Consider the following 22,027-nt stretch of genomic DNA (forward strand, 5'->3'; position numbering starts at 1 on the left):
ACACATATGCACCCACAAATTGTATGCATCTCAGTCCGCATCTGCACAACTAATACATTTGTTTGACACCGCATTTGGTTGCACAGGTCATATGTCACATATCAGGTTCGTGTAATGTTAACATATGCAGTAATGTTGCCCCATGGCATATCAAGGAAGAGGGTGACATATCAATAAGGGTGTGTACACTCCCCATAGCCACGGTAAGATTTGTAGGTTATCAGTGTAATTGTATTTTATTGGCCACACATGCACCTTTGATGATGAGATCTGTAAATCAGACATCAGGCATTCACAAGTGACATCTGTCCACATATCATCCCAGGTATGTGTCGGACAAACACATAGGGGCTGTGAGCAGCAGAGCAAACATAACTGACACACATATACACATTCAGCAATGGTGTGTATACCTGTGAGGTATGGTGCACAGTGCATGCCAAGGTGCCAAACAGATGCACAGCAATACTGTGTACATGGGTACAATGTGTTCCAGGGGAAGGGGCATCACCTACTAATACAACCCATGCATCACAGAGATGTATAATGTTGCTAGCAGGAACTGACTACAGCTGCACTCCATGCTGTTGAGTGCCATATGTCATGCATGTTGACAGATGGGTAATGAGAGGTCTGTGTGTAATATATTTGTGCAACCTCACCTGTAAGTGTGTGTGTGTGTGTGTGTGTGTGCGGGTGGGGGGTTAATTTGTCTGTAAGTGCTATCTGGTGGAGTGGAGGGATGTTGATGTATGTAGAATGTGTGTGTGCATGTGTGTGTGTGTGTCCATGTATGCACATGTGTGAGTGTGGGGTTGTCATACCTCTCAACTTCCCTTTGAAATTGTGCAGTACATGGACATAGACAGACATATGAGACACTAGGAATACATTTCTGACATATAATCTCAGGACAACTGATAGTATAATAAAGTCTACAGCATGAAACATGCATTGGTATGGAAAACTAGACACCAGGGATACTGTTTTAATTGCAATCAGCAGAAAGGTGAAGGAATACCCACGTATGCAACACTAAAAATGCATTGGGGAATTACTAGACAACACAAGAGAGTGTTTCCAAATATTACTGTAGTCCACATAAAAAGTTAATAGAGCAACAGATCTTGCATCTACTGAACAATAGCTATGTATGACACTCCAGTGCGTGACATTATTGAGTGACTGCAGTAGCCCATAACATATGGGGCCCATGCTCAATGCATTTGGACAAAACCAGGGTAAACACTGGATGACATCAGGGAGTCTTTGAAAAAACAACTCCAATCAAGTTAAAGAGGTAATGGAGTAACAGGTCATGTTTTGTTATCACTTGTCTAAGCAATTAGAAGAATGATAAGTTAATGATTGGTATTATTGACTGTAATTATTCAAGACTGATGCAGGATGGGGAACTTAAGAGAAAAAACTAGGGACATTCTGTAAACTCAGGGACAGGTAAGTAGTATGGTGGAATGCCAGAGTGTGTGTGTGTGTGTGTGTGTGTGTGTGTGTGTGTGTGTGTGTGTGTGTGTGTGTGTGTGTGTGTGTGTGTGTGTGTGTGTGTGTGAGTGTGTGTGTGTGTGTGTGTGTCTGTGTGTGTATACTGTTAAGCAATGACGTACAGATCTTAAAGTGTGTTTCTTGTTTTCCCCTCACAAGTGGTGAGGTGGGTCATGGTCCCTCCTGCAGGCAATTTGATGTTGGTGTCCATACAGACACTGAAAATGATGATAGGTGTGTTGAGGTACAGGCGGGGTTGTCAGGGGCTAAAGCTGCGCCATCATTTGACATCCCACTGCTATTGACCCCATCCCCATACACAGTCACAATGCCTATACATACCCCATCACCAGTGGCCATAGCTGATGGACAGTTGACAGTTGGTGGCATGGGACAGGACAATGTGGTATCTATGGCACATGTGTCTGAACACAGCAGCCATAGCTGGATGTCTGGCAGGGTACCACATAGGCAGATGTATTGGGTTGCTCATTGGAGGGCTGCTGGTCATTGTGTCCCTGGCAGAAGTGCCACATCTGGTACCACCAGACGCATGTTTCAGGCCATCATGCAGGTACACCAGACAGGGTCTGAAGCTGCAGAGGGCTACTCATTCAGCTGTTATTGACAACATCTGTGATCTTGCAGGTGCCCTCTGTTATTTTTCAGAGGTCATGGATAGACGGTTTGGTGAGATGGTGGAAATCCTAGACTGTGGAATGTCCATGCTCGAGCATACGGTGGTAGTGGTGTGATGGCCACGTGGATGTAGGCCAGCAACACCAACAGCTGGAGGCCGATGTGGACGTGCCAAAACACAGAGCTGCTCCCTTAGTGGCAGTACCAGCTGCAGCACTGCAGGGGGGGTACTGTCCACACCACACCACAGCAGGCCACATGCACATGACCCTGGCCAGTCCCTGGAGGGACCCAGATCTAGCAGACATATGTCATCATCAGGGGAGAGTACCATATCGTGGCTTGTATCTGGTGGTGCCCATGGAACCCCTGGCAAGCACAGTTCTCATGTCCATGGCTGAAAATGGTGAACTGCACACCCTGCCAGGTACTGTCTGCAGCTGTCCAACAAACACCTGTTTAGGGCAGCCACATGGCAGTACTGTGTACATGCATACTCACACACAATGCAAACACAGCTAGGCGAACCCCATATCTACACACACCACATCACCACGGCCAAATTAATAATTAAACCCCTGCACTCACGCACATGGTGTCAAACGTATGGCTCAGCCTAGGTCTCTGGCAAACCAACAACACACCTTGTGCATATGATGATACCTGTGCCACATCTCTGTTATCCATAACATCGATGCAGGGACAGGCTAATATAGTTCTGATGCACGGGGTGACTGCACTGTACTGTACCAATGTAATCCTGTGTAACATGTTGTCAGCGGTAAAGTTTATTGCTTACATGTCAGGAAGTGTAGCTGTTCAGCCATGATGCATTATAGCTGTTATTAACACTGAGTGATTGTGGTCTCCATAATGTATTCTGTTTGTGTTGTAGGTATCCATGTGTCAGCATGAGGATGGTTTGCTGTTGTATCCTACAAGGGGTAAGGCAATGTGCTGACACCTTGGCTGTGCCATATCCTGGGTACAAGTGAACACATGTCACAGGTCTGCATAACAGTTACTGCATGTGCCACATGGCTGATAGGTCTGGGGTGGTGTATACAGGTGAGTGCATGGTGGCTGATGTCAGCAGCCCATCTACAGTGGACAATGGTAAGTGTACTGGGTGGTACACACCACATGTTTGTGTATAACACACACAGAGGCTTTGTTGTTGATGCAATACACAGAGAATACTGTACACATGGATGTATGTACTTATGCAAGGAACCCATTGTAGCCTATGCAATTCCACCAAGACAGAATAGACACAACACATTGGGAAATAAGCAGTCCGCTAGTTTAATGTCATTGACGATGGTACTGGCAGGGTATATGTCCTCATCCCCAATATAGTGCAATCCTCAACTCGGTAAACATAGGTGTGCTGGTGTGGGTGGCACAGCCCTACACTTTGGAGTGTGAGAGGTGCTGTAGAACCACAGAAAGTGTGATAGACAACTACTTAACCTGTTAACATGAACTGTACAGTATTATGGCCAGCTAAGTGGAGGGATATACTCAACAGTAACTGCAATGATGGTGGCTGTATCCAAAGTGCCACACTCAGCTATATATACCAACCCCAGTATCACTGTACACCTATACAGTGTGGAAGAGGCCATTTACACATCTACTACTAGTTGTGATGGAATGTATTTCCACAGGATGATACCTGTGAAATGGTAGCATATGTCAGGCAGTTCTCAGACAGATGACCTCCTTTGACATGTACATTCTGCAAACAGAAGTAGATTCTGTCACATACATACACATTCTTACTTGGCAATACTGGGACTAGAACCCCTGCCTAGGTATGTAGTGCTACTGATGTGTGTGGCCTTACTTGCACACACCACACAGCTTTTAGGATGAGGTGTGTTCCAGGTTACATGTTACGTGAAGAACATCCCCAGGCCTGTACAGTATGGTAATGGGGGATGTACTGGTTATTTATGGACAGTACATAGTGTGATATACTGTCATATACACATTGACAAACACATCACAGTCAGACACACATCTGAGAGACCTGGACTTATCAGTGCTAACTTCCTTGTCAGTGTGTACATTTTGTTACAGATGAGTTGCACACAGCACATGCATGACTGGACTGGATAGTGTTATCAGTTACCTCTATGGATGATGGTGACAGTGGTCCCCATACAGTAGAACATGGAACATGTACCGGGGGTACCACGGTGTAAAGAGTATACACAGCACCCACACCCCACAGTGGGTATTGTATGCACTGACTCCCATGATAGCATTCTGACATACCCACCATCACACATTGACCAGGACTGCAATACAACCTCTTGTCTATCTCAAGAGTGCTACTACAGGGATATGTATCTAATGCTCATGCCACAGGGATAGTAGGGTGATGCATTGTCATGGCTCTCCTACAGTCAGCAACATCACTATCCCTAATACTGTGTGGTAAGGCATATTGTATTAAGTAAATGTGGCCTCAGAATGCTATGCCCTACAAATATACACACATACACACTAGACAGAACTCAGTGAGTATCCCATGCCTATCAACCCATTTTTACAGCAGTGCTGTGATGGTACTGCAAGCCCCAGGTAGCTCTTAGGGTGAAGAGTGTAACAAGGTGCATGTAATGACTGTTCCAGCAGCAGCAGCCACATCTAACTATGGCAATGGCAGTGTGGTGGGTGTGAAGGGCCTCAGGGTATTCTCACCTACAGGTCAACAAGCACACAGACAGTGATATTCTCAGTAATGCACATGTACACATTTGTCAATACTGGGGTCCATCGGTGTAGGTGTTCATAGGTGTGTACCAGTCTATTGTCCATGGAGAGATGGGAAGTGTAGACGATGGGTGTACAGTGGTATCATGCCACATGCCATGTGCCAGCAGGCCATCGATCAACAGATACCACAGGGGTGATCTTCAGGGTGAGAGTTACATGCAACAGCCAATCATCTGGTTACCTCTTGCAGAGGGCCAGTAAGGTGCTCCAGTTGAAATGCATGCAACATGTATTACATAACATGGTCAGTGTCTGTCTTGGAGACGTGTACCCAAGCATGTTCTGTTGACTGTGGTACTGTAGTTGAGGTATCCATGGCATGCAGTCGGTACAGGGTGTGGATTCCTAGCTGTGGTATTCATAACACAGCTGGGCAGACATGTCAGTGTCAGTAAAGCATAGATTGCCTGTAAGTAGCCAAAATGGATACCTGAGATCTGCACATCTGTACAGAGGACAGGCAGACATCAACTAGCCAACCACCTATGCATTAGGATGAATGTGTTGACAGATAGACGTCTGACACCGATAGGTATGCCATTACTACATGACAGCAGGCCTCACTGACATGTGCTATACACACAGTAGTCTACAGTTATTTTCCACATTTCAGATCAATATCCAGTAGGAAATATTTAATGAGACACAGCTCACACACCAGGAACATAACAGTGACACCAACCTTGCATGCAGGGATTTTTGGTTCCAGTACTACATTCTGAAATCTACTCTTACACGGGAAAGCACTGTCAACAGTAGTACCATAATGATACACTACATGCCAGTGTGACTGCATACAACCTGGGATACTACCCATGTATGTAACACATTCAAATGGAAAAGAGTGTTGTACAAGCCATATATACTCGGGTATCCCAGACAGTAGACCCACGCCCCTTGCTACTGTAATGGAAGCACATAGATGCATGTTATGTACATGGCATTAAATACACTTATTAAAGATGTCATTACCCTGCTATTTTATCAAACCAGAATCTAAGCACTGGTTACCAGGGCTGAACCATGCTTAGCAGGTTTCAGCATTGCTGCAATATAAATGCTAAGCAGATTTGCACACTGGTAAGCAAAGCCTACATGGCGTAAGCGCCTGTACATTTAACCATGCATTAGCAGAGCTTGCCATCGTGCAAACCCATGCAAACCTGCTTGAAGCTGCTCAAAAATGTCTTAACCACTCTGTATGCAGCAGCCATTGTTCTGCCCAGCAAAAAAATAACTAGCCCATGCAGGTCTTGAACCCAGGACCCTGTACACTATAGTCACAGCAGTTAACCGCTAAGCCAGCACAGCTGTAAAACAGTTGTTGTTTTTCTAATATATCTGTTAGTACACATGCTGAATTGTATTGGACAACTGCTATGACTTCTACAATAGCGTAGTACTTGTTAGTGATATTACTGTTGAATCACATATGTTGTTATATCTAAATATACACATATCAGATAAATATGGTGTGATACATCTGGGAAGGTATATACAACAGTCATATTTACATATAACAAGGATATGGCTATCTCTCTCTCTCTCTCTATATATATATATATATATATATATATATATATAGACATATAGATATAGATATATATATATATAGATAGATATACATATGTAGATATATGTGTACATACACATATATATTCATATATATGTATATTGCATTTATATTTATATAATATATATATATATATATATATACTATATATATATGTGTGTGTGTGTGTGTGTGTGTGTGTGTGTGTGTGTGTGTGTGTGTGTGTGTGTGTGTGTGTGTGTGTGTGTGTGTATATATACATATACATGTATATGTATATATATATATATATATATATATATATATATATATATATATATATATATATATATATATATATATATATATATGTATGTGTTGCTACTGTAACAGGGGTTGTCTTAACAGAACTGTTGTGTTTGGGAAGTCACATCTGATATTGACATGTACACCATCAGTTACTGACAGACATCCTAAGATCATCATAGTACAATACCACATATATCACAGTAATGATCCTGTGGAATACAGCAGAGATATGACCAATAAATGTGGACAGTCTGACACACTCTGCTCAGTCCAGAGATATACACAGAACCCCTTAGTGCAAGATGTGTGGACCAAGCCTGACAAAGTGGATGTTAACAGCCATGTAAATGGGTATATCATGTAAATATTGGAATACATACGCTCACACAGTTTATGCATTCACACACTCCTGTCTGTCCTGACACATAATAACTGGAGGAGCAGAGGTCACAAGCCCACATACTACCCACTTGTTAGTAACATACATCTGTACAGCATCCCACTGCTTTGTCAGAAATAAACAACAGTCATGGTGGCCTGGCAGCAGTACATCTGACAAATATCTGGACATGACATCACACTGGGTAAGTACACTGAGCTGCTAGGCATGTCACAAAGCACTGTGCAAACAACAGGCAGACTGCCACAACACTGGCCTACATGTTTTATGGGGGAATACATATGTACCTGCAAGTATAGCAGGCTCTACAGGCATGTAACAGAACGGAGTAACAGACACCTGTGTGAAAGCGTATATCCACAACCAATCTGAACACAGCTACAGCCACATATGGTAAGCATGCTTAATATTACAGTATATGGACTGTCTGATCAACATCATCCTCATTTGTGCCACTCACACACTAACCCTACATATACTGGGCCAATATACAGTGTATTCCAATGCCTGACTGTGGTATGGGACATGTGTGGGTTTGGCCCTACAAACATGTACTCCGATAGGGTACCATACACTGGAGCAGCATGCAACATCAGATAGAACAGTATCAAGACCAATGACATCTACCACAGTCTGTACACAGACCTCGGTACACATACGCAATGTGCACTCTGTTGACAATCACCATAAGTACACAGACCTCACTACTGTACACACTACAACAGAATGTCCAGGTTTTGTCCTCAAATATTACCCCTACTATACATAACATGTCTATCAGTCTGATATCTCACTGGCTTGTTAACAGGTATGATGTCAATAAATAATGGTGTACTGAACATATGCACCTCTTACTGCATGACATATGTACAAAGGTTGATGGAGTTGTGGCTGGAGGCACAAACACAGGGCCAATATTGACATGTTGCTGTGGTAACCTCATACATTTACTGGTGTAACAGGGTTTGTTGTGACATATGTCTTCTGAGGGATATGAAGTCAGTAACTGTCATGGCTGTCACCATGTACTGACTGCAATCCTCAGACTATGCTGCTGCATTTCTAAAGATAGGCCATCTGTGAGTAACACAACACATGTAAGACTCCAAACACTGGCCACTATGCAGATAGCCCTACAGGTGGGGGCTTCCACAACCACGTAACATTGTCATGACAGGTATTAAATCATGTAGACTAGCCATATCAGCGCAAACCCTGTTTAACCAAACATTACTTCAAATATAGAAGAGCAAGACTTACATTCTGTACTCATGTATGGAACATCCCCCTTCTGTTTGTTGACCTGTCTCCATAGTGTATGTTGTAAGAGATATATCCCACTACCCTGTGTGCTGTTGTTTGCCAAACACCAACATGGAGTCCTGCTCACAGTGAATGAAAAGGGCCACACGATGTTCCTAGTTTTAAGAGTGTGTTTCCATGCAATTGGCTATGGGAATGTTACCACAGTTGTTCCACATGCAATCAGCTAGTGGGGGACTGCAATTCATGTACAGGCCATCAGCTGATCATGAGCATCACTTACAAAACACAAGCTGCTGCCTAAGCAAAGGAGGTGTACTTCTCCACACCCACCAGGGAGGGATTGAGAGAGACAGACAGAGACAAAGTAAGAAAGGAAGGGGGGTGGGATAGTAAAAGCTAGGCATGTTTGTGTCACACACTTACCAGTATGGGGATTCACACTCCTGCCTGACCATGCATTGATATTACATTTATATGCAGTTATTGCATGTGCCACAGAGCTTACATGTTGGAGAGCTGTCCAAAGGTATATTTGAAGTTGAGTGACATCAGCAACAGTGATAAAGGAGGGATAAGGCAGGTGTGGTACATGTGCCTGTCCACAAAAGCAGGTGTCAAGGAAGACACAGCCACACTCTCTCAAGGACTCACACACATTATCACAGTTGGCAGGGTCAGGATTAGACTTCCTAAATAACTTGTTCGCTACACTACAGTATTACTCAGGTATCACATACACCACAGAGGTTATCAGGCTGATATATGGGCAAAGTGTATGTCAAGGTGACTGACATCAGAAGGCATGCTTCAGTAGGGCAATGGGAGGTGTAATGAGTGTGAATGGCTTCCAAATCATTAATCTCTACACACACACACACACACACACACACACACACACACACACACACACACACACACACACACAGGTTTGCCAGCACTGACATGCATGGGTTCATTGCTTCACAGGTGTGTAGTGGTTGACTGTGCTAAAAGACTGTACAAGGCTAGGTAAAGGGTATTCCTCGGTATCAGGCCACATGACTATGGCCTGCAGTGTGGCATAGGTGTATAGTCTCTGGATTGGCCCACACAGGTGGGTATTGTATTCACCTTCCACTCATTTGGGGTACTATTGTGGGTGGCCAGTGCTGTGCAATGCTTGCCATGTATGTGCTCTATATTCCATAACATGGACTGTGTCTGGGATGTGCACATGTCCCACATGCATGTTCTGTGAAATGTGGAAGTGTACCTGGGGTGTCTGGGCTATGTTGTGTGGACAGATTGTTATCATCTGAAGTAGCATTCCTGACCTCATGTGGTGAGAACTGGCAATGGAACTCAGGTTGATCCTGCACCTACATTGACAGCATGATACAGGTATTCACTGGTGTTAGTGGCAGCTGTCCATACAGGGCATGTGTATAAGGCATGGTATTTCCTTTGTGGGTTACATTTGCTGACTCTACAGTTGTTGCAGGCATCCAGTGGGGAGCATAGCAAAGGACCACTGTATGCAATTATTTGTCTATTGTAGGGATGGAATAAGGTGCCATGTCCTCTGTAGTCCACTGCAATCACACCATGGTTACTATAGGTATACAGGGAACTACCAACATAGTGGTTGTTGCCTAGCCAAGTGTGTTTGTGTATGATACATGTGTGGAGAATGTTCTCTGGGTAATACAAGGGTAGCCCATATTATTCCCCAATCCATAATGTCACATCGAAGGGTATGGATTGTCTACACCATCCTCTCTGCTGTTTGACATCTGTTGTCCTTGTAAGGTGGACATTGTGACATATAATAGGTCCCCCATATAAGAAATGCAAAACCTGCCCCACAATGAGTCCTTTTATTACACAGTCACAGCTACCTCCACACAGGATACTGATGACAAAATCACACACACACACACACACACACACACACACACACACACACACACACACACACACACAGAGTTTCGCAGTTGCCATGTCTGGGATTAGAACTCCTACCTAACTAGTACATCACACTATAGCATTACACAGTTATAGCACGTGTCATGGAGCTTACAGGACTATTTCTTCACCAAAAATGTATTTCAAAGTGAATGACATCAGCGGGCTTGCCAAAGTAAGGCAATGGAAAGTGTAGTGACTGTGAATGGCCTCAAAAGCATTGATCCCTACACAGACACACACACACACACGCACACACACACACACACACACACACACACACACACACACACACACACACACACACACACACACACACACACACGCACACGCACACACACACACACACACACACACACACACACACACACACACACAGAGTTTCACAGTTGCCATGACTGGGATTAGAACTCCTACCTAACTAGTACATCACACTACAGTATTACACAGTTATAGCAATGGAGCTTACAGGGCTACTCCTTCACCAAAGGTGTATTTCAAGGTGAATGACATCAGCAGGCTTACCAAAGTAGGGCAATGGGAAGTGTAGTGACTGTGAATGGCTTCAAAAGCATTGATCCCCTACACAGACAAACACACACACACAGAGTTTCACAGTTTCCATGTCTGAGATTATAACTCCTACCTAATGAGTACATTGCACTGCAGCATTATACAGTTATAGCATGCACCACAGTGTTTACAGGGCTACACCTTCACCAAAGGTGTATTTCAAGGTGAATGACATCAGCAGGCTTGCCAAAGTAAGACAATGGAAGGTGTAGTGACTGTGAATGGCCACAAAAACATTGATCTCTACACAGACAAACATGCACCCACACAGAATCTCACAGCTGCCATGTCTGGGGTTAGAACTCCTATCTAGTTAGCACATCACACTGTAGCATTACACAGTTACAACATGTGCCACAGAACTTATATATCTACTCCTTCCCCAAAGATGTATTTCAAGGTGAATTACATCAGTGGGCTTGCCAAAGTAGGACAATAGAAGGTGTAGTGACTGTGAATGGCCACAAAAGCATTGATCCCTACACACACACACAGTCTTACAGTTACCATGTCTGGGATTAGAACTCCTAAGCATTGATCCCTACAAAGACAGACAAACACACACACACACACACACACACACACACACACACACACACACACACACACACACACACACACACACAGAGTCTCACAGTTGCCATGTCTGAGATTTAGAACTCCTACGTAATTAATATATCACACTATAGCATTACACAGTTATAGCACACACCATGGAGCTTATAGGGCTACTTTTTCCCCAAAGGTGTATTTCAAGGTGAATGACATCAGCAGGCTTGCCAAAGTAGGGCAATGGAAAGTGTAGTGACTGTGAATGGGCACAAAAGCATTGATCCCCACACACACACAGTCTTACAGTTGCAATGTCTGGGATTAGAACTGCTACCTGACTAGTACATCACATTATAGCATTACGCAGCTGTAGAACGCACCATGAAACTTATGGGGATACTCTTTCACCCAAGGTGTATTTTAAGATGAATGACTTCAGCAGGCTTGCCAAAGTAGGGCAATGAGGAGTGCAGTGTGTGTGACTGGGCCATAAACCATTCATCTGGAAGCACACACACAACACGCAGTCACACATAGGTTTACATTTAACAGGAACATGTGTACAACTGCTAGATGAATACTGACTTGTACAGTCATGTTACACAGTTATCACAAGCACCACAGACATGATAGTGCTGAGGGATACCAGAAGCAAATGACTACAGTGATTGATATTTGCACATCATGTGGTTGTAGCCAATTGGATGTGTGCTGGGTGGGACAGGCCTCATGATGGGAAGCTCTTTGTCACTGGCTGTCACTCTCTTCCACACATCTATGTCTGTGTAAATTTGGCCTATTATAGTGTGTTGTCCTTGGATATATGTGTGTATTCCTATCCGATGTGTGTTCAAAGCATGACTGGTGTGCAATGTGGAGTGTATGCACAAACATCTGTGAATGCCAGATATGTATAGTCCACTGTTGTTGCCAGACATGGACTTAAGTGTGGGAGCATGCCCAGTATGACCTTTCAGTATTGTGTTGTCAGACATGGGCTTCATTTCTAAATGTGGGAGCATGCCCAGTATGACCTTCTGTATTGAATATGTGAATCCATTCCAGGTAGGTTTTACTCCAGTGCAGGCTTTTGTGGTCTACACCTACAGCTAGCAGCATGTTTCTGCATGATATCTGTAGATTGGTTGACAATATGAGGTCACAATGGGCAAAGGATAGTGGGTTACTGTAAGTAATTGTGTCTGTGTTGCTTCTGCTACATGGTTTGGTGTTAGCAGAGATATTCAGACATATGTACTGTTTTACACTATGATGTTTTATGTCATCAACTACTGACAGACATACATATTTGCTTGCAGTAATTTCCTGGGGAACACAGGATGAATGAAGCTGTGTCCAGTATTGTGGTCTGCAGCCTACATATTCTTGCACAATCATGCCATTCTGGAGGGGGAGCTGCAGACACTTGCTGATGGGTCTGTGTAAATGGTTCAGCACCTTGGTACTGCAGTGGCTGAGGACCCCATGCTAGTACATCCATCGATGTGACAGTATGGCTATATCCTACTGTGGCCATACCTCACAGCTGTACAGATTCACACAGGTTACCCAGAGGCAGGGCTCATATTTCTGGTCATTACCCCTTCACATTGTGGTTTCCGAGCAGGTTTGTAGCCACCTATTCATGTGTTTGCAGACAGGGATAATATGTGCACACAGCTGAGTTTCAGACTTCACACACTCCATGGCATCCATGCTTCTACCCCCTCCCCTGTTATTCTATCCTCTTCCAAACATTATGCAAATGTTATCTGATAAGTATCCCTATAGTTATCACTTCATCCCAGCAGTATTTAGGGGTTGGTCCACAGTTCATACAGTGGGACATGGTGGACATGCTACTGGGATTTGTGAACATGGGCTTGCATTTGGGTTCTGTGGACTATGTTATGTTGTTATTTGGGAGTCCATGAGATAACATACATTGGCAGTGCAGGTGAGACAGAGGACTGTAGGGCATTTGATAGTGATGCAGGCCATCTGTAGCAGGCCAGTGAATTGTGTCACTCCTAAAGTCCCAGGCTACAAGAAACTATATTCCCCTGGGGTGACAGGTTAGGTGTGCAAGGTGTTAATGTCAATAGTTTCTGTCCTTTTTGATCCATTGGTGTGGATGCTGGCAGAGTGCTGCTTACACCAAGGGACATCTCTTCAGCATGCTGCATTCTGTGGCTATTCCCATACAGAAGTGGGGGTCATATTGTACTCATTCCCAACAGCAAAGATAAGACCTGTGAGGTACTTGTGGCTGATGGTGGGGGAGAGCTGGGTGGATGTGTGCTATGGAAGCTGCTTGCAGCTGACTCACAGATATACATGGGGCATTCCACTTATGCTGGCTTGTGCAGGGACATCAGCAGTTTCTCAGTACTTCATAATTGTGCCTTTTGTGGTCTGCCAGTATTTGGCCAGATGACATCAGTATTCCATACTACACAGCTAACTAATGTGCTGCTAACCTGTATGTACAATTCCAAAGGTGTGTCCATTTAACAGAAACATTTTATACACTCTCTGTTTAGGGTACTTCCACCTGTGTACTGTTTGTATGTCTGGGCCTATATTCATGCCATGTCCATCTTTCAGATGGTTGACAGATATTACATCTGAACAATTAGTATGGATTATTGCTGGAATGTGTCTTACTGGGATGCATTGTGTTTGGCACTGCAGTTGTGAGAACTTGGCCCTGTCATCAACAATACTGGCCACTGGCCACCAGGATACAACCCACCATGCATACATGCTAACCACTTTCACACAATATACAATACACACCAACCTAACACACACAGCCCTGCATATTGTACACATGCTACAATCTATCCTGCTACATTGGCCAGCTCAGGTAATCTGTGCTCAACTGTCATTATACCTACACATACATGTTACTAAATTTCTACTTAGGATTGTGGGGGGGGGGGAGCAGACCTAGCAACTGTACACATTTGCTATGACTGCACTGGTATTTCAGGTACTCCATTTCATTCTGTATTCTAACCTATCATGCAGACTAGAGGCATATCAGTGTACTACAGTTCTTAATTTTTATTGACCTACATTTCAGTTTCAGACTTCTTACCCTTCAGAACTAACATCCCACTGCCTGACTTGTTGTAGTCTGTCTGTGTAAATCTGGAGGGGGGCTGTTTTCCATAGCCATCAATCAGAGGCCTTGTCACAGCCTTTCTTTGTGTTTGTCTACACCTGTCCTACTGGCTGAGACTGTTGTCAGGTATGTGAGCCTCACTGACATGCATGTGTGTGTCCTGTGGACACCCATTTGGCCCACCACATGTCCTGCAGTGGGTGTTGTCACCTTGTCTAGTACTGCCTACTATGTTGACACCAGTATTTGTTAAGGATGCCATGCTGCTGATAAAGGTGTCTACTATCTGCTGGCATCCCATTCAGCCAAACAAACAGCCACCCGATTCCCTAACATGCTCACATCCATACTATAGATACAGGTAGCAGAACATACTAGTCCATTCAGCAATTGATAGTGAGCATGACTTACCTTGTGGCTGTGCCAGTACTGAGGATGGTGCTGGGGAGCTGACTATGTCAGATGCACATAGTACACTCCCTATATATGGTTAAGCACAGGTAGTGTCATATTTGGCATCCCTTTTACTGTATGTGTGAGCCGGAGTGAGGTGTCATTCCCTAGGTTCCTACCGTGTAAGTGTATATGCTATGCATTGCCTCTTTGCCAAGGCCTGGGCATACTGGGCATGCCTCCTTCTGCCTACTGGGGCAGGCTCAGGTTGTTCCTCCTCCGAGTCACTCTGTGCCTGTGTAGGCCTTGGCAATGGTGAGGGGCTGTATGGCCCTGCCCCATGCTGTTCCTGCTGCAGCTGTTTCTGCAGGATCATATTGTGTAGCATGGCACATACAATGACAATTTGGGTACATGTAGCTGGAGAGTACTGCAAAGCTCCACCGGATATGTCCAGGCACCAGAACCATGACTTGAGCATCCCAAACACATGCTCTATTATGATTCTGGTCTGTGCGTGTGCCTCATTATGGAGTTCTTGTTCAGGTGTGTGTGCATTTCTGATGGGTGTCATCAACCACGGCTCCAGTGCGTAACCAGCATCCCCCACTAGGTGGCCATATGGGATGTCCCCATTGGCAAATCTCTGGTGTAGCTGTGTCATATGCCAGATGTGGGAGTCATGATAGCTTCCAGGACTGCCAGCACACACATTTATTATAATGCCCTGGGCATCGCACAAGACCTGGCAGTTGATGGAGGGGAAGCCCTTGTGGTTTATGTAGACTCTACCCCACTCACTGGATGGTGCTTTGATGTGTATGTGCGTGCAGTCTATAGCACCCACTACCACAGAGTATTCTACTATTTGGTGGAAGAGATGCATATTGCTGGTCAATGCCTCATGGAAGTTGAGGAAATATATGTGCTCACTGGCATATGCTGACATGGCATTCAGGAACTGGTGGAGTACCCTGGATGCTGATGCCTGTGAGATCCTCTTGATATCCCCAGTTGGCCTTTGGGAGGTACCTGTGGCTAGTATTCTTATGCCTACACATACCTTGGTATCCACTGGGATGGGTTCCCCTCTGTTGATTGTGTATGTAAAGTGTGGCCGGCACAGCTCAACAATTTGCTGTAGCAGGTCCCTCTCTACCCTATAGCGGTCCACTATCTCCAGCTCATGTAGCCCCTGGTAGGTTACCCTGGGTCTGTACACTCTTCTTCTTCTCCTCACTGTGGGTTGGTCATCATCATTCTCATCCTCACCACCCTCAGTCTCTTCCACATGTTGATTTATGAGAGCAAATGCAGCCCCTATCATTTTGTTGCTTTTGTTAGGTAAAATTTCCCCATTTGTGTACACAAGTGGTGTAGAGTTTGTGGGAAAAACCAAAGGGAAAAGTGTTTGCATAGTTTATAGTAGTGTGCTAGGCTAGGCTGGGCTGCTGCCTGTGTAATTGGCTGATTCTGATACATTTCACTTGCCAGCTATGCTAGTTCTCCTTAATTACTTTCCTACTGCTGTTTTTCCTTCCCAGAGATGGGGTACTCTCTGGGATGCATACCTGTCTGTCCAACAGGTCCTATTTATATCACAGGCAAGGTTTAAGTCTTTATAACAGGTAATTCTTGTGCTGTTTGTTTTGCGGATATGCAGGAGGTCCATCCGAGAGAGGTCTGACAATACCCTGTATGTCAGGCATAGATCTCCCCTCAAAAGCCTGTTGGAGACACAATAAGAATACAGGGATAGAGCCTTGAGGCTGCCTGCATAGGAAATGTTACTTAAGCCCTGTATTCTTTTAGTGAGGCACCTCTGTGGATGTTCCAGTTATTGGATATGCCTCGTTAAGTAGATACCACAGGAGGCATTGTACTCAATGATGGGTCTGATGAATGCTGAATACAGTGAAACAATGACTTTCTTGGACTTTGATGCCATAGCTTTGTTTCTAAGTTGTACAACATAGGATAATTTCTTCACTACTGTAGACACATGATGGCCAAAGGCTAGATTACTATCTATGTGTGTCCCTAACTCTCTGACTACTGAGTCAGCTCTAAGGGGTGTGTTGGCAATATGATAGTTACCAAGAGTGGATGACTTCCTGAAGGATGCTATTATGCATTTCTTAGCATTTAGTTTTAGTCCATAGCTCTGACACCAGCTGTTTGTCTGTTTCAGCCCCTCCTGGAGAACATTTGTGTCAGTGGGAGAGTCAATGATAGCTCCTAATTTGCAATAATCTGCAGATTTATCAGCCAGAGACCACTGACATTGGCCTTGACTTCTGAGAAGTAAATGTCCAAAAAAAGTGATCCAAGAACTGATCCCCGAGGGACTCCACTTGTGACTGGCCTCTTTGTAGAGGTGGATTCCCCAATTCTAACTTCCTGGGTTCTGTCTGTGAGCCAGTTGGCTATCCACCGGGTGACATACAAGTTTGTACCTAACCTCTTGAGTTTGTCAACAATGCCTGAGTGGGGTATTGTGTCAAATGCTTTTGCCAGGTCAAGGTAGGCAGTGTGAACCATTCTGCCCTCATCCATTGCATTACTGACCTTCTCAAAAAGGTCCACCAGGTTGAGTAGATATGGTCTGCCCTTGATGAAACCTAACTGGATTGGGTCCAATATCTAGAGGTTTATTGTATCACTATTAATCATTTCCATAATGATTCTTTTTATGGCTTTAAATATTAAACTAGTGAGACTTATGGATCTGTAGTTTCCAGGGTCTTTAGATGGCCCACCTTTGTGCAGACGGATGACTATTACAGTTCTCCATTCATGAGCCACCAAGCCTGTTTGGAGGCTATAGTTAAACAGCAATTCCAGATGCTCTATTAGTCGATGTTTCATGCAATTTAGAAGGCATCTAGGGATATTGTCTGGGCCCATTGATGCAGTGTTCTTGGCCTTAGAGAGAACATTAAGGACCTGTTCCCTAGTGATAGCAGGGGAAGTTATAGGTTCATAGGTTAGTACTAGGCTAACTGCCCTTGCAAGCCATTTTAAGCCTAGCCAATTATCCCTTGTGAGACTCAAAACCTGCACATTAAGTTTGTAAGGCAAACACCTTAACCATTAGGCCACCCTATTTGATTTGATTATATTTGTGAACACCAAATGAAATACATTAGAAACTCTAGAGGGAGTATCCACCACCTGGTCAAGGTTTTTGTGTTTACAAAGTCCAGAAATCTCTGTGCCTTCAAATTTGAGGCCATATAGGATTTCTAGCCTACAGAAGTCATGTATGTATATTTATGTAGTTAGATATTGAAACCTATTTAAAGATACAGAATTCACTTTAGTTAAAAACTTTTATTAAAAATATATATATGTGTATATTAAAAGACTTTTATAAGCCATATATGATTGTTTAAACCAAAGACTTATGCTTGTCATTATTTAAATACATGTTAATTACATACATAGATAAAAAATAATAAAAAATAGAATATATATATATATATATATATATATATATATATATATATATATAAATAATGAATTAAAGTAAAATAAATGAATGCTATCTTGCAAGTGCTTTCAACTTTAGTATGCATTTTAGAGATGTGTATTCATTCAGCCCTAGTGGGACATATGCTGCAGTCTGAATCTGCCACATTAGCTACAATTGTTTACTAAACTTAATTTCAATAATTTAGTTTCAATGCATCTGGCAAGGCTGTGCAAAAACTAAATTGTTGCTCATCAATATCCCTGTTATGTGCTGATTATAAATTATTGACAAACTCTTAATCATAATTTGATTAGTAATCTAAAGTGCTTAATTTATTTTATTTTGAACTTTGTCCTTGACAGATGGCTATTACAAGTAAATTATTACAAATTATTTTTTTATCTTTCATAATAAGTTTAGTTTTGCTATGGAAAATTGATAAACAATTGGAGAGTGTTACTGTTTATAGTACATTATAGTAGCATTTATAGAAATACTTACTCATATATTAAAGTTAACATTTTGTAGATTTCAGTTTTGTTTGCTTAAAGAGGTTCAATAAGGTTACTCCCTATCAGCTATTTTGCATGTCCTGGCTATTGATCTATCATTAGAACTAATCTTATGTAGAGTACAATGTTCAGTTCTTGCTAATCACATTATGCTGCAGTAAATTAAACTGATGAGTATGATATATTGATATGATTAAGAATTACATGAATTATACAATGTATTGGGGTATATCAGAAAGGTGCATTCTAAGCTCTCAGCCTGACATTTTTTGTCAATAATCAAATTCATGTGATACATGAAGTTATCCTTTTTAAAAGGGTTGATATATGCATCTCAATAAAATGTAATAGTTCCAAACAATTACAGTACTTCTTATTCCCTGGCTTCATCTCTTTCTCCTAGATATATTTTCTTGCACAGCTTGGGGAATGTCTTTAAAATGTTTCAGTTTTATTGCATGAACTTAGTAGTAAACCATTCACTTGTCTGAATGAACTCTGTTAAACGAGTCTTTCAAAAATGTATCTAGTGTATAGGCAGCCATTGTTTGGAGGTAATGGTCTGTGATTGAAAAGAAGGAGGAATATATCTTACTTCACCACAGCTTGATATATATATATATATATATATATATATATATATATATATATATATATATACATACAATACACACGCACACACACACACACACACACACACACACACACACATATATATATATATATATATATATATATATATAAAAGTGAGAGAGAGTGAAACCATGTTTCTGAAATTAGATGGAAATCCTATATAGTAATAATCCATTTTACTCAGATATTTTAAGAACCATTTAGTAATTCTGGTATGGCTCTATAATGGAGTTCAAAATGGATAAATTTGTTTTGAATACTACTTGGAATTACTCATACTGGGATAACAAGGTGCTTCCTACATATGTGTCTCTTGTTCCCATTCAAAAACTTTCATATTTTCCATTGTTAGCAACGTTTCCCTGTTTTGAAAGAGACATTTTGTTTCTAAAGCTTCAGACTTATTACTTTTTTTACTACAAAATCATTTGAAGAATGCAGTTGATGAAAGAAGAAGAAAATTTACTTTGTTTTAAGACCATATATAAACAAATAAAATCGCACTTGATACGAAGACAGAGGTTGGTGAAGGGTGCTCTTTCTGAAATAGATTTGGGACAATAGTTGAAGAGTTTTGTGACTATTAAAAATAACCACTGTTCTAAGAGTAATAGTTCATGTCAGGTTAAGGACTTCTAAAGAATTCATGTGTCTCCATTAGGGATACCTTGCATGTGCCATGGTTATCCTTCTGCCCCTATAGCACATAGTTGTGATTTTGCTTGCAGGTACAGCGCTTGTAGGAACAGGCTTTTTATCTTTTGCAGAATTTCAAAAGAATCAAGGATGAGTTTGGGCCTGGTAGTTTATTATTTAATAAGATTGATTTGTTTTCATGAATGGTTCAAAAAAGTTACTTTTAGCCAAAATAATTTCTAAGGGTCAAACACCTGTTCCACTTGCTATCTTAACATTATAACATCTAAGAATGGAATGTAGTTCCTTACCTCCAACAAGTTTATTATTCTGGCTAGGATTATTTTGATATACACATAACTAAGCTGTGCCATATGAACTTCATTCCTTTAGATTTGGCAGTGATTGTATACAGACAAAACAAGAACTAACCAAATGAGCCATAGATGTCTCAGTTACTACCAAAGGTATGCATTATAAATTAAACTTTAACATTAACCCATACATTTAATATTTAAACAATTAACTCTAAGTACATCAAGTAAGAGTAAGGACTAAACACCACTGCATCATCCTAAATGCACTCTTTTGGCTTGAATACCCAACTTACCTCTGCTACTGTCATCTCAGAATAGCACATAACATTTTACACTTGATAAACAACTGAGAATCCTTAAGAATTATCTTCAGTGGTATACTCCACCTAGAAAATTTCACTCATCTGATAAGTTCTTGACCTATATCACTCCCTCCTATAATTTCTGTAGTGATTTCCTTTACTCTGCTTATATTGCTAAAATCTGGATCTCTTTATCCACCTACATCCAACAAATTAGCAAACCTAACTTCTTCAAGTCCTCATCAAAATCATATTTCATGATTACCTGGATCTGTTACTGTACATTTTTCCCTGGGTAAACCTTCACTGTCTCTGATAGCCTTAACTCTAAATTTCCTTTTCCCTATGCAGTCACATAGAAACTTGTTTTTTAATATAGCTACTATTAATTAGTATTAGTTATATTATTAGTATTAGTAATATTATTATTACTTAGTTTACCTTAGCCTCAGCTCAATCCATCATCTTTTGCAAACACTGTATCTCAAAAATATTGTATTTGTTTCCAGAACATGGTATGCTCTTCTGCAATGTGATGTACTCTTTTGAACAATTCCAGAATGTGAAATGCTCTACTACCATTTGCATTAATTTACATCTTCTATGACTGCTATTGTAATATTACTTTCTGTTGTCCAATATTCCATTATGTTCCTTGTCTTATAAACAAGCATTATACAATGTTCTATTATGTCTATGCATCTCATATGTATATCTGTCTAACTGTACTGCATACTTGTATCTTTATTTGTTGCAATGTATACTGTAGACTGATTTTAACTTTTCTGGAGTTTTTCTCCCGAGAATTCCACTGATGAGAGCTTCCAACCCATACAGAATTCCTCTTCCAAGCTAATAATAAATTAAAAGAACTTAAAATAAATAATGACTAATCATGTTGGAATATTATTACATTATAAAACACATTATATATATTATAGGATTAGGATGTCAATGAATAGGAATGCATGAAAGAAAATGAAACTGTAAATAGTACATTATAATAGTACTAATATTACTTTTTGACTTCCTATAAACCATCCTTGTACCAAGGGGGAGTTGACCAGAGAGGGCCATCATCTAGGCAATCATGGAGGAACTTGTTGAAATACCAGTACTGTTTCT

The sequence above is a fragment of the Protopterus annectens genome, chromosome 1.part1, assembly GCF_019279795.1.
Source record: "Protopterus annectens isolate FY-2018-M chromosome 1.part1, PAN1.0, whole genome shotgun sequence".
Lineage (NCBI taxonomy): Eukaryota > Metazoa > Chordata > Ceratodontiformes > Protopteridae > Protopterus > Protopterus annectens.